The sequence below is a fragment of the Papaver somniferum genome, chromosome 2 (assembly GCF_003573695.1).
Source record: "Papaver somniferum cultivar HN1 chromosome 2, ASM357369v1, whole genome shotgun sequence".
Classification (NCBI taxonomy): Eukaryota; Viridiplantae; Streptophyta; class Magnoliopsida; order Ranunculales; family Papaveraceae; genus Papaver; species Papaver somniferum.
The window spans coordinates 92,839,893-92,854,214 of NC_039359.1; positions in this window are offsets into that span (position 1 = coordinate 92,839,893).

The window sequence follows — 14,322 nt, forward strand, 5'->3', positions numbered from 1 at the left end:
CAGCATTGAGTGTATGTGTTCTGAATTCGTGAGGTTTTCTAGATTTGATTGATGCAAACATATTTCCAAGACTTGAATACAATATCAAGGGAAATCAAGTAGTCTTATATGTTAGAGTCATATTGGTATCAAAAGTCTCCACTAAAGTTAAAGCAACTCAGTTAAGGGAATGAGTTGCATACCTTGCGAGGTTCAAGAGACATAAGAAACACGACTCCGGGGGAATTTCTTGGAGGGTTAATTAGGTTCCAACTACATTCCGGTACGAAGTGTGATAGTAGAATAGTGTCTGTAGATGCTTAATACAATTCGGTATTCAAATATGGACGAGGTCTTGGGGGGTTTTCTGCAGGTGTATTTTTCCTTGTTAACAAAACTTATGATGTTTTGTTTTTTTATCTTTTGTATATTACTATGTCTCAACCCGTGCCGATATGTGTTTCAAATGTATACATCGATTCATACATATCGTAATTGTCCGAGAAGAATCGAACCTATCGTTCCAGGTCAAGTATTTTGAGGAGTTGGTTAATAAACATGTCCTTATCCTCGAATATTTTAATATTATGTATGTAAGTCATACAACCCTTTGAGATAAACATAGTTAATCGTTAGAGAAAATCCTATGGGCGGTAGAACATTACTTCGTTCACTACTTCAAAAAAAATATCATCAAAGGTCATTCACCTTTTATAACTTGTAACAAAACTAAAAACACCTAAAATTACTTTAAAATAAATTAGATTAATCTTGCAAAATATGTTAACATTAGAAATTAATTTTTCTCTTTGATATAAATTGTTGGGTTCCCAATTTACATAGATTTGCGTTTATTCATTTTCCTAAAATTTCTAATAATATTTAATTCTTGATCCATTTCTTTTCTTGTCTCTTTATCTATTATCATGAATTATTTCTCAAGCATGCATAATCACACGAAGTTGGGGAGAAATGACAAATACAAAAATCATGAAAAAAAAGGGAATAAAGAGAGATGTGAGAAACTAAATCGATTACAATTAATTCACACGTAGCCTTGCATAATCCCATGAAATAGGTGAGAAATAATGACAGAAACAAAAACCATGACAAAAAAAGGGAATACAGAGAGATGTAAGAAACTGAACCGATTACAGTTAATTCGCGTGTAGCCTTGTGTTTGGTCAATTTTTTTATAGGTTTCATTTTTCTTCCTGCCCCCTACCCGGCAAATCTTAAAATCACAACATCTTTTTTTTTGGAAAAATCGGGCCTTTAAAAATTGTTTTAATTTAAAAAAATAAAAAAAAAACGTAATTTGAAAACTAAAATCAAATTAAAACAAAACAAAGAAAAATTAACCAAGGGTAACTAAATAATTTACCTATCTTAGGACATCTTTTCTCACCCTATTACCACTACTTCTTCCACCACCACATTATCGTCACCACTCCACCAGTCTCACCAATACCCACAGTCGATCCGCCACCACCACCCACCATCAGAACCACCATTAGTGCTTAATTACCGATCTTAGGACCTATTTTCTCACCCTACTACCACTACTTCTTCCACCACCACATTATCGTCACCACTCCACCAGTCTCACCAATACCCACCATCATTATCCCCACCACTTCCCACCATCACAACCATCATTATTGCTTACTGATATAGTTAATATCAAATACATTTATTATGTATCAATAAAAGTATATTCATTTGATTAATTAAATAAATATTTATTATGAAATATCAATTGAACATTTGTTATTAAATTTTAATTAAAAGTGATCATTTATAGCGGTAGATTTATGTTCTGCAAGTATAAATTTGATTGTTCTTTATCTAGCCTAACTTGTCCAAACTTTGTTTGTATTCTGGAAATATAATCAATTTTATTTTAATACTAAAAACCGTGATTTATTCGACCGGGTACTATAAATAGCTAGGATCCCATTTGGGTGATCCAGCGGTCATGATCATACTGTCTTATATGATTTAGTTTTCTCCTCGAAATATTTGTGGTTTGTCCTTACGAGTTGTGCTAAAAACAGCCAACTACATCTATCACAATAAAATGTTGCCCATTTTGTAAAGACACAAAACTATTATTGTCCACTACTACTCACTAACATCCACCACCGTACCTAAAAACTAGCCACGCCCACTATTTTTTCCACCAGCAGTAATGTTTCCACCTCCATACAGTGGTAAAGTCATTGGGTGATGATACCAGTTACCTGAGTTCGAAACTCGCCAGGACCAGATTATTTAACGATCAAAATATATATATAGTTTTTAATAAACTTGTTTATTAATAAAAATATGTATTTATTAGATTCATCAAATGAACATTTATCATGAAAAATTAATTAATCATACATCATGAGCAATTAATAGGACATTAATTAATAAAGTATCTATAAAGGTTAGTTGAAAAAAAAACACAACCGTAAATTTATCCCTCCTAGACAAATCTCGTCTGCTCTTTATCTAGCCCAACTTAGCCAAGCTTTGTTTTGTATCTTAGATATTGTTTATCTTTATAATATGATTACGCAAGTAGTATGCATATCAATATAGGTAGTCTAGATCCTTATTAATTGTGATTGATTACAGAACTAGTTCTTGTAGAATTCATATCTTGAAAGATAGATAACAAGTTCCGTACGTGGCAGAATTCATATCCTTTTGATTTGGATATGACAGAATTGAACTTGGATATTGACTTGTGAAATCATCTAGGTACTCTTTTTCACAATCAGGTTTACGGATTTTGTTATCAAAATATATTAATTGTGGAAGAGATAAGAGATAAACTCTGTATATAATCTTATTCAATGATCTTTAATTAGATCTACTTGTGATTGTATTAGGTTTTTTCCATAAAGATTGCCGAAGAAAAAAGTTGGTGGTATACTTGGTACCCTCTCCTTTTCACCTAGCAGGACCAGTCCTTAGTTTAATCAAGTTTATGTTTTCAATTTGTATATTATTTTAGGGTTTGCATATATGCCGAAAATATATTTGGTTAAAATAGAAAGTTCACAATATGTAAATATAACGTAGTTGAATATTTGTTAAGCTCTTATTACTTAAGGTTCAAGTATTTTCCTTGATACTTAAGGTGTGATCCTGAAAATCGAAATATTCTAAATATATTTTTGATATTCGGAATTTGTATGTTTTTCATATCCAATGGATAATCATGTCTCTAGATTTTATATTAGTAAAGTGTATGTTGTATGCTAGCTAATATTAGTTGTCATCCAAAGGAGATTTCAGTATGAAAATTGGATTATAGTCGGAAGAGAACAAAACCGAAAATAAACATTTATTTCTTATCTTTGGTATTTTGGATTTGTAATTCCTTGTTGTCCAAACTATCTTGGTCATTATAAATAACGAAGGTTGTAATCTTACAAACTCATCCCTTGAACACACTAAACTAATTGTTTATGTGGGGAGGCCTACTAGAGTATCCTTTTAATGCTTGTTCGAGAGGAGAGTATTCTAATTAGGTGAAATATCTTATGAGTATTTAGTTTAAAGACTTATGTGGGATCAAAGAAGCACTGGTAGTACCGTCGGTGGGAAATTAGAATCGTATTGTTATTTTAGTTTTCGACTATTGACTTGATTGACTAACGGTAAAGTTGAACTTTGATAAATCTAGTTTGTAATTTTGTGATCCTTCTCCTTTGATATAAGGTCCCTCGAACTAGTTCAAGGATCGAAATTTCATATCTTATTTATTGCATTTAGATCTAAATATGAGACTTTTGATCATCCATCGTCAGTAGATTTTATTATGTGCCTTATATATCATTAGTGGAATCAATTTGTTTGTGCAAGTACTTTGAAGACTAGAAATTTTTTTTTTCCATATTCTGATCTTAGTGATAACTTTTTGCACATTTGATTGGCTGGAATTCAAAAGGCTTGTTTATCTCGTATAGACTTTTTCTTAGAGCAATGCTCGGTTGAAGCCACAAGTTTTGTTATCTCAAGCTTGTTGTTAATGTTAAATGATCAAAACTATATCTTGATTTCTATCTATTAAGTCAGGTCTCAGACTAGGTTAATATTTGGTAATTGAGTAGCATACATCACCCTCGAAGATGGAAGATCGATGAAGACATTTGGAAAAACTTTTGTATCACGTAAGTAAAGACTAAACAATTCTATTTTACTCATTATCTTGCATTCTACCTGTTGAGACGATGTCATATGGCTTCTAGTATATTTACAAAGAAGAAGTTTCGAGTCAAGCTTGTCTTATTAAAAATCTTGAAATATGACGATCCTAAATAATTACAGTTATAAGCAATTTATTGTTTGATTTAATTTTCGGATCAATTGGAAATTTCCCATGTAATAATTTAATACTTGAGAATGTTTCAAACATCATAACAGAGAAATATTGAACTACTAATATTTCTGCTCAGGGTAGGTTGGCGAACGACTTCGCGAACCACAAATATCTGAGTTTTATAAATACAGGAAGGTTAGCAAACCAGTTCGCAAATCGTGAGTTCGGTTGGGAACAATTCACGAACCGTTGTGAACTGATTTCTTGAAGTTGGTATCATAGGATAGCGGTTCATGAACCTTGGTCAACTGAGTTCGGTAATCTTGTAGGGTTGGCGAACCCGGTTCACGAACCGTTGCACCATGACTCGTGAACAAGCCTAACGGTTCATGAACCGTCAAACCTGCTGTCCTAGAAGATGCTCAAAAACTTATTTTTTAAATATGTTTAGCATTGCTATAACTCTCTCAAACATTTCTAAGACTTCATTGATCTCTCAAACACTTATGTATGTGCATCATCATTAAATTCTTAAATGTTTAAATGAAAATAATATTTCTTTTAGAACTTTGGCATACTTTCCAAACCGAACAGTCATTATACACGGTTTCAGAACCGATACATGGTGTATTTTTTAATAACAAAAAGTGTTTGCGTGATTCCGAAGCCATCTTATCTTGAATTCTAAGCAACCTCTGGTCTTTCAAAACTATAAATAGAGATGTTATTTCAACTAGGAAATTAAATCCCTGACACTTTGTATCCTAGTTGATTCTAGAGTTGTCCTCTATATACCTAGGTTTTTGTAGTCTCTTTCAAGCAAAATAAATATCACAAAGTCCGGTACAAGAACCTTTGGTCTATATTGATTATGGAATAAAAAAATAGAGAAACTTCATATATAATTTATTCAAGGATTATCGTTCAAAAAAATAATTGTTCAAGGATCTTTACATAAACATACTTGCAATTGTGTTGGGTTCTATCCATACAAGTTGTTGAACGAAAAAAATTGGTGGTGTACTTGGTACCTTCTCTTTTTAATCTTGTACCTGAATAAGTTAAATAACAAATTTTAGCAAGTATTCACATGTCACTAGAAAATGCACGGAAGACCTGAAAGCACTTACGGATATGCAGACGACCCATAGCCAATTATGTTTTCAAATGTCAATCGTCCAGCGTCGATTTCGAAAACATCAGTACTACCACAAGGTATTAGATGATGATTTGACCAATATTGATCGTGCATTATCCTCATAATTTATTACACAAGACTATCGACGTAATAGAAAAAACACGGGGAAAGGAAACAAAAGGAAAATGAACTTATTTGAAACTAGAAACCTTAACAATGATAGTTAAAGAAAATAATGCACTCCCTCCGTCGATGATAATGTTTTTTATTAAAAGTCCACCCGCATAATAATGGTATATTAAGTCAATTATAATCTTTTGATGCGATTATTAGATGGCCCAGAAAATGTCACAGATACATGTATCTATAGCGCAAAAATGTCCCTACTTACTGAGTGTAGAGGTTTGAACCTGACTTAGTTTATTTCCATGTATAATCAATCTCCTACTAAATTTACGGTTTGTTGAATCTGAAACTTTATACTAAACTACTAACATTAGAAATAGACTGCTACAACTTAACGTGAGAAAGTGTTACTATTAGTATGTTTCATTATTTTTTGTGGTACTACTGAATTTTCATAGATTTTTCGTATTTCTCACAATAAATTAATATGTTGTATGGGTATCGTAAAAACATGTTACACTATGTAAGTTTTTTGAAATGTCTTGTTAATTTCAAATATGTGATTATTGTGATACTTTTATATGTTTAAAAATACAAAATATATATGATTTGCAAATGTAAAATATTATTGTACGACCAAAGGGAGTCCCTATGTGATGAAAAAAACCCAAAGTTGTCAGTCACGGAGACTGTGCAGAGAAAATAAAATCGAAAACAATTTCACCAAAATTGAGTTACAATTTGAGATAGTTACACAAATTGTTCGACAATCTCAATCAAGAAAAACTAAACCAGCAAATTAACAGTTTAAACTTATTTTAAATCTCCACTAAATCAATCGGAATCCATTAAAAACCGAACTCAGAGCAAAATTTTGAAATGGAGAAGTCTCGGTTAAACAGTGGAGATGATTTCTTTTGGGTGCGGATTTCTACATCAGAACCCTATTTTCAAAAAATAAAGGATATAATCGTATAACATTGACTAGTTTTATCTGTTACTTACTTTAATAACAAGGTATTTGGAAACAGAGATGTTTATCGGATATTCGAGTAGAGAAGACGAGTAGCGAGTTCATTAGCCAGAATTTTTAATTTTAGAATACAGTAGTTATTTCCACCCACCTTTACACGCGCCCACTGTTTCAGATCATTTCCTTGAACTCATTTACTAACTCACCGAGTCACACCCCTTTTTTTCTCCCCAAATCAACCAAACTCTCAAATACTCTATCACAACTCACGAATGATGACTGATGACAAACTATTGGTTTTGATCCATATTTAAACATATTGTTGTCGAAGCTTGTGCAGACATTAATGTTGGATTCGTTGAGCAAATTGAAAGGTATGGGGTTGTTAGAAATAGTAAATGGGCAATTTTGAGAAGTGGGTGGTTAAGGTTTGAATGTACGCAGAATATTCAGGTTGTAGATTTATGATTTATTTATCCATGTTCTACAGTCATGGTACTAATGGTTCGATTTGACTAATACAAGTTTTATATCTATTTATCACTTTTTATGACTCTTAATCAATTTTTCTCTCCTCGTGTACCAAAAGAAAGAAAGAAAACAATATTGATCAAAATCTATTTGATAAAATGCCTCAAAAACGGATTATCATGTCCCCGAAATTTTATTTGTAAATTTAGGACGTTACAGAGAAATCACCTGTTGTTGAAATGTTTAGGAATTCTCATAACATCGTGAAAATAGATTTTTTCGTTCTAAATGTACCTATGTTTCCTTACGTATTTTATATTTTTGCGAATATCACTTGTTAGTTTTTAGTCGTGTTTTTTTCTTTCTTTGGTCGGCCCTCACTGCTGCAGCAGTAATCTAGTATATATCTTATAATCGTATTTGATAATCCTTTGTACTATTGAAAAGATAACCAATAATAATATAATTTGAACAGTTTAAGACTTTAAAATTCTTGAATTAAAAAATGGCAGCAACACGAAAATCTGGCAAGAAGTCAATCAACATGATGCCAAAGCTCATCATCAAAATCGGGATGATTTATTTCATTTAAATCAGTTTAAGTCTATAGAATTGCACCGCACACTTGGTGTGTAATAGGTGGTGATCATGTTGTTCTACTCCCATAATCATCCTCTATCGCCTCAATTTTGAGATTTTAAGAGAGAGGAGAAATATGAGAAAAAGAAGGTATCAATAATAAAAACAAAAAGTAATGCTATGAACGATGAAGAGAAAAAAATGAAGATAGCGGTGTGCTCAAAGTAGCTCAACAATTCAAATAATGGAAAAAAATCTTTCATATCACTGTGATTGAAAAGGCGGGGGTCTAACACCACCACCCAATATTTCACTTAGCAATATGTATGGACAAACTCGAATATACTTTTAATAGAATCAACAAGACTCAATCAATTAAAAGTATATCAACGAGTTTATACCTCTCTTCTTGATTTGATTTACTCAAGCAAGAACTGCGAGTTCTAATCAAATACAAGGAATAACTTGGATGGTACCAAAGACCAATATCCAAGGATCAATCAATAACCAAGGGTCGGATTTCCAATTGATTGATTCAAACGCACAACCTGTATTATTTCAATTATATAAACAAATATAATGCGGAAATAGAAATAACACAGACACCAAAAATTTTGTTAACGAGGAAATCGCAAATGCAGAAAAACCCCGGGACCTGGTCCAGATTGAACACACACTGTATTAAGCCGCTACAGACACTAGCCTACTCCAAGCTAACTTCGGACTGGACTGTAGTTGAACCCCAATAAGTCTCGCACTGATCCAAGGTACAATTTTACTTCCTACGCCTCTGATCCCAGCAGGATATTGCGCACTTGATTCCCTCAGCTGATCTCACCCACAACTAAGAGTTGCTACGACCCAAAGTCGAAGACTTGATAATAAACAAATCTGTCTCACACAGACAAGTCTATCAAAGGATCAATCTGTCTCCCACAGATAAACCCTAAAAGGTTTTGTTCCGTCTTTTGATAATAATCAAGGTGAACAGGAACCAATTGATAATCCGGTATTATATTCCCGAAGAACAGCCTAGAGTTATCAATCACCTCACAACAATCTTAATTGTATGGTAGCAAAACAAGATGTTGCAGAATGACAAACAATGAGACGAAGATGTTTGTGATTACTTTTTATGTCTTGCCTATCGGAGATATCAATCTCAAGCCAATCAATCTGATTGTACTCGTATGATAGAAGATGCAAGATCAGATCACACAACTAAGATAAAAGTAGTATCGTTCTGGCTTCACAATCCCAATGAAGTCTTTAAGTCGTTAACCTGGTTTTAGAAGAAGAAAACCAAAGGTTAAAGGAGAATCGACTCTAGCACGCAAACTAGTATCACACGTAAGGTGTGGGGATTGGTTTTGCACAGATGCTAGATGTCTCCTTTATATAGTCTTTCAAATCAGGGTTTGCAACCAATGTTAGCTTAGTAACAAAGAATTCAATATTCATCGTTAGATGAAAACCTGATTAGATTCAAGCTAATATCTTTCAACTATTAGATCGAACACTTAGCTTGTTACACACAATTGAAATGCACGTTTCTAGGTTTGTTAACCGTACCCAAATGTATGCACTTGTTGGTTCAACGATAGTTAGCCAAATGGTTAGCCATATGAGCATTTCATATCAACCATGTTCTTCTTCACCATAACTATTTCAAATGACTTCAAATGAACTAGTTAGAGAGTTGTTCAATTGCAAGGAAATATCATGTACTACACAAGACACAATTGAAGCAAAGATGATGTGATGAATCGGTTCATGAACTTTATAGCCACGGTTTGCATGCTGCATTCCTTGGTCTTTATAAGTATTAGTTCACGTTCAACATCTTTAGATATAACCTACTCAAGTTCGTGGACTTAAGTTCATGGAAGGAGTTCACAAACTCCAGCAGAATTTCTCGGACGAAAACTTCCGCCGGTTCGCGGACTTGGCTACGCCACATTCCGTTTCTCTTGATCAACAAAGTTCGCAAACTTTGGTTCAAGGAATAGGACTTGTACATAAATATGTTTCCACAACAATGCATATGTCCACCATTGGTTATATAATCTAAACTCTCATTCCAATTATTGAAACATTCTTAGAGTACGTTATATAGTTGTTACACCATTTCTCGTCAAAGCAATTTTCAAAGTGATTGAAACATATCATGATTTTCGTCACTAGGTAAATATAAACTCGGTTGAAGCGAAATCTTACCAACACATATTTCGAGATATAGATGGGAGAGGTATACTCGGCTCGAAATACCAAATGTGTATAATCAAAGTCTATATAGCAAACGACTTTTGTCTCAAAGAGTAGGAGATAGAGTAGATAGACTTTTAAGTGATAGATAAGTTCAAGTCTCCACATACTTTTAGTTTATGAAGTTCCACCGGTTCCTTGAGTAGTTCTTCGTCTTTTATGATGAATCGCCATGGAGTTCTTGAGCTCAATTACACTTTCTATCCTAGTCCGAGACTTATCTATAGTAGACCAGAAATCAAGACTTATAGTTTTGATCACTAACATTGACAAACATGCTTGAGATAGCAACACATGCGAGTTCGACCGAGCAATACTCTAACAGTAATAATTTCCACAAACAACTAAAGGGAATAAACTAAGTTTTTTGATGAAAATATCGAAATAGTATGGCATTTCCTTACCAGTTGTTTGAAGGAACTAATTATGCAAATTAAATAATTTAATGCAAAATTATTAGGTTAGATAACTTGATTATAAAAAGTAAAATAGAGACTTCAATGGTAAATTGGGGATGGATTTTGAATACCAAAACAAAGATTTCAATTTAAGTCTTAAGAACTAATTTGATTTTGAGTCGGGTTTTCTGCCTGGTTAGATTTGGGGACAAAAAAAAATCCTATTTTTGGGACTGAGATCACCTGGACTTTGGGGCTGACTAGACAATAAAAGGGGTCATTAAGTAGTTAATGACATAACCAACTATCTTACTATTTTTTAATAATTACTAATGTACCCTCAATTAAAACTAGTGTTAATTATGGTACTTATCCAAACTAATTAAGATCAGTGAATGCATTAGATTAATCGAATAATCTTTTGAAAATCAAAACTTTTTTTTTGTTATTATTTTATTTGTGAAAAAGAAAAGGAGGATTAATGAAGTTTCTTGGAAGAAAATGATGAAACATGTCCTTAAAATATTCAATAAAACCTTATACTCAATTCCCACTATCAATTTTGTTGATTCAAATCTATTAAAAATGGAAAAAATATGTTTTTTTTTTAAGTTATGATTGGGATAAAAAGTCGACCCAGCTGTAAACACTATTTATGATTCAAAATTACAGGTCTTCAAGCCGTAAATAAAATATTATGGTTAGGAATTAGAGTGCTCCCACCCGTAAACCAGATTAACGGCTGGGTCAACAGGTTTATAAGGCAACATTCCCATCCGTAAATTAAACAATAAATTGAGATATTTAGAGTTTCAACATACTACGATTGGAAAATAAAAATATTTTACTAATTAAACCACATTACAACCCATTATATACTCACTAGATCCAAAAGAAAATTGTACATCGATCTCCTTCATCTAAAACATTTACTTTTACAGTATGACTCTTAATTTCTTCCAATCGCTCAACTTCGTATATGTTTGCAAGAGCATATACTAATTCTTTCCATAATCTTCTTTGAATATCTTTGGGAAACCTTTAAAATTCTCTTTTTAACGTTGTCATTTCAATTTCGATGCGACCTAACTCAGCCAACGCCTCATAGGTTTGCGGTAGTGATGAAAAAGAGAACTCTATGAATAGTAGAAGCCTTATCCGTCTTATTCCAATTTCTTCTCCGCGTTGGACAAAGGTGTTACCGGTAGCCTTGGATAGTTGAAACATAGAAGAATGAGAGATTGGAGAGAAAGTAAAAGTTTCCAAGCCTCTATTTTTAGAAGAAACACAAAGATGGGTTATTTCTCAGTGACAAAATTTTCATCTAAGTGTTCTTTGATTCTCTGATATATTATCTTGTTCTTAGATATTTTCACGTTTTTATTAATTTATGTAATCATCTAGTTTCTTTTTGATTAGTTTTCAAAATTATTGATTATTATCTTACAAATTAAACTTATCTTTTCACTTGTATTCATGTGTTTTTAACGTTTCTTGTTTCTCCAATATGTGTTTACAGTTTGATCTATCTCTAATGGTGTTTGCATGTTTATGTTTTATGATTGTTGTGTTTGCTGAGTATGCATGTCTTCAAGCTTTTGATTACAAGTATGGATTGTGTTGGTATCAATAGTTTTTATGGTGTTGTGAAAGATGAATTATAACTATGATTCGATTCGTTGAGTCAAACATGAATTTTATCCCGCTTTTTCGCCAATTCAAAAAAATTCAAATCTAAAAAAGGTAGTTTCAAACAGAAAGTCAGCCTCATAATTATCATGCATAGTTAACTAGCCGGATGTATTACTTTCCATACAAACAAATATTCTCAAACTTTTAGTTACTGTAATATTAGTCAAAAAAATATCATGGTTTTCATATCCATTAACTTCTCAAAACTTAATACCTATACTGACATAAGTCATCTTCATTCTCTTATCCATCTTATCTGCTAACCTACCACTCCCAATATGGAATAACTAAATTCCAGTCAAGTCGGTGACCTTGTTAACAAGTTTAAACATGCTACTTTGGATTTAGGAGATGCAAAGTAGCCTGTTTTCAATCAAGACAGTAGCAATCAAGAGGAAAAAGAGACTAACTGGGAGGATAACGCTCTAGGAAAAGTGATAATTGAAAGAAGAATGAGTTATCAAACTACTGAGAAGTGGATCATTTTGCTTGGCCATTCATGGACCCAAAAAACTTGAAGTTAGTTGAAGTTGAACCTGATATGACGATATTCAAGTTTAGTGAATGAGACTTATTAAACAAGGTTATTGAAGAAAGACCATGGAGCATTCAAAAACATCTTTTTTTGGTTCATGATTATATACCAGGAATGGTATATTCTGAGAAACACTGGGTTTACAACAATTTTGGATTGATCTTAAGTATATATTTTCAGAACATACGAATGTTGCTTATGTAACAAAAATGGGTGACATTATGGGGGAAGTTACATGAATTGTAATTGAGGATGCTATATCAGTAGCAAGTGATCCGGTTAAAGTTTGTGTTAATATTGATTTTTCTATGCCAATGAGACTGGGATTCAAATGCATCACTAATGCAGGATTAACAAAATGGCAGAAGTTTTTTTTGTGAAAGACAACCAAGAAATATATGTTCGAGTTGCTATGTCATTAATCATTCAAAGGGTGCTTGTAAAGATGCTGCAATTTATCTGACCAAAGCTCATGAGAAGCCATATTTTTTTCGGAAAGTGAATACTATAAGGAAGAATATCTCAGTTCTGTCCACCAGTGCAGCTCCAATGTGTAAGAAAAATCCTAAAAAGTTTGTAAAAACCACAACTTTTGTTCCACCAAATGATGGAACAGAGACCAACATGGATTTCCTACTCAAGAAGGACAATCAAGCTCTAGAAGAAGACATTCGACTTGGAAAAAGACTTAGGATAACAGATGACTCAATTGATATTCACCATGACGTTGTAAGTTCTTCAAATAACAACCTTTTAGATACTAACACTTCCATCCAGACTGCTCACAGGGTCACAAACCGAGAAGATCAAGCTGTTCACACGGAAAAGGAAATCCAGGTATTCATTTCTTGCCAAGTTTTAAATTCTTTAATTTTTATTTTCAAATTGGTTGCATGGATTTTTCGATGGTTTTCTCTCTGTATTGCATTTAATTTTTCAGGGTTTCATATTGATTACAACTTTTTTTTTATTATACTAGTCGCATTTAACTTTTTTCCTGTACTTATTGCATCAAATTCACGACGTTAAGTAGTTTTGTCTCTTTCGTTCATAACTATACTAGTAGTTCATTAATTATTTCTTGCATTTCACGAAAGTACAAACCCTAGCTAAGAAAAAATTAAGGTGCGAAATTCTTATGTTTTTAGGTTACTTAGCTTGTCCCTTGTTAATCACGTCAAAATGAGAGTGTTATCCTGGAATGTCCTGGGTTGTAAGAATATTAGTACTAGAGACCATCTAAGAGATCTAGTAAGAACACAAGAACCTGATATAATCTTTTTATGTGAAACAAAACTAGAAGAAACTAAGTTAAAACCCTTGTTAGCTTCTTATAATTATCCAAATGTTAAGTTTCTTGAACCAATTGGTTCGTCTGGAGGTCTTGTTCTTTTGTGGAAGAACTATAAATAACTCGCGCCGTAATGGCACGGCATGATGCTAGCATAAATTTTTGGTAAATCTCTAATAAAAAAAAACTAATTCAACATTTGTCTAATTAGATTATATTTAATTATATTTCAAGATGTTGTTAAGTTGAATTTCACACACGTGAACTTGTGGATCGGGAAGTCTCATATTAATAATCCTTAAATTTGGTTCTAAGTATAGTGGATTAAATAATAATTACTGATTTGAATCTTGCTAGTCAAATTATTTTATTGTGTTAAATTATTTTATTTTTGATGAATCAAACCAAAATGGCATAAGCTCGATCAAGCTTGGATTAATGTACAATATATCTTTAAGATTGTATCATCAATCCATTTAATAATCCGAAGCATTTTACCAATTCATTTTACTAAATAAAAAAATATAGTTTACATGATAAAGAATTCTTACGTATTATTA